Source organism: Gavialis gangeticus, unplaced genomic scaffold (genome assembly GCF_001723915.1).
Source record: "Gavialis gangeticus isolate Ggan-Ray unplaced genomic scaffold, GavGan_comp1, whole genome shotgun sequence".
In the NCBI taxonomy this organism is placed as follows: Eukaryota; Metazoa; Chordata; order Crocodylia; family Gavialidae; genus Gavialis; species Gavialis gangeticus.
The window spans coordinates 691,101-692,353 of NW_017729004.1; the positions used below are offsets into that span (position 1 = coordinate 691,101).

The 1,253-nt window shown below is 54.5% G+C and overlaps 1 protein-coding gene across 1 annotated transcript in view; it reads left to right on the forward strand.

Moving 5' to 3' along the window:
• The first annotated feature begins 436 nt into the window (after positions 1–436).
• The window catches only part of MAP4 (microtubule associated protein 4), a 316,185-nt gene continuing 315,368 nt past the window's right edge, over positions 437–1,253 (forward strand). Inside the window, exon 1 of the mRNA XM_019507995.1 lies at positions 437–568. The gene's annotated coding sequence lies outside the window, so the exon portion shown is untranslated. The remainder of the gene's footprint in view (positions 569–1,253) is intronic.

Consider the following 1,253-nt stretch of genomic DNA (forward strand, 5'->3'; position numbering starts at 1 on the left):
ATGCCCCCTTTCACCCCCCCTTTTCAAATCTCCTCCTCTGCAACTCTTCTGACCCCCCCAACACCCCATTGCAACCCCCCCAGCAAGCTTCCCCTGAAATCCCCCTCTTCAAACCTCCCCCCTTGCAAATCCCTCTTTGCAACTCTTCTGACACCCCCCTCCCCCCAATGCTTTGCTCTAGGCACCTGAACCCAGGCTTGGAGCCCTCCCTGGGTGGTGGGTTGGAGGTTGGGGGGATACAGGTTTTTTTTTTTGAGGGGCCTTGAGGGGTGTGGCAGGGCCCCTGGCGCAGGGCAAGTGGGCTGGCGGGGTTTGGGGATGGAGCGCAGCCCTGCCGGGCCCTGGCACAAGTGACAGGAAACGCAGCGGTGGGGGGCGCATCCTGCAGCATCTGCCTGGGGCTGGGTCATCCTGGAGGAAGTGGGAGCTGCTGGGGAAGTCTTTGTGGCACTGGAGCAGAAGAGGCTGAGGTCACTGTCCCTGCCGGAGTCGGCCCCTGGTTGGACTGGTATTCCCCCTCGAGTTCCCCCCCACCTCAGCTGGACTCTGCATGCGTTTGGCCCACACGGTATGGCATGTGTCGGGGCGTCTTCGCTGGGCCTCTGGAAGTTTTATTTTCCAGTCCTGTGGTTCCCCTGGGCTCCTTCGCTGTGCTTCTGGCTGGCTGGTCTCTTTCCCTACTTTACAAGGATGGTTGCAGCATTGCATCAGGGGATATTTGCGCTGTAATTCAGTAACACAGCAAGGATAAGCGTTTGCCGCTCGCAGAGATGGGTGTGGCGAGCGGACTGGATACGGTGTATGAGGCCTGTACCCTGCCCAGTCATCGGCATGGGGCTTGAAACGGCAAGCTATTTATATAAATCAGGCCTTGTTTCAAGCTGAGCGCCCTGATTTAGAAGGAACAGTTGTCATATTTTAAGTATTAAGTGAGTGTTTGCTATGACACTGAATGCTGCTGCCACAAGTAAGTTTAGACACAAGGCTGCGGAGGAGTTGGGTAGGAAAAGGCCACGGCTAAATAAACCCATCCCCCGGCAAGCGTGTCCTGTTCCAGCCAGCGTGCTTTGTCACTGCACTTTGCAGTCTTTCTCTTTGTGTGCATTAAATTCATGCCCTAGTAAGCCTTTGAAGCTGAATTCACTTTATGATAACTTGGATTGAGATGTTCAAAACCTAGGAAGCACTTTAGCGGTTGGTGAAGGCATGTAGTTTCTGGTGAAGTCACTCTGGGTTTCTTCTGTTTAAAAAAA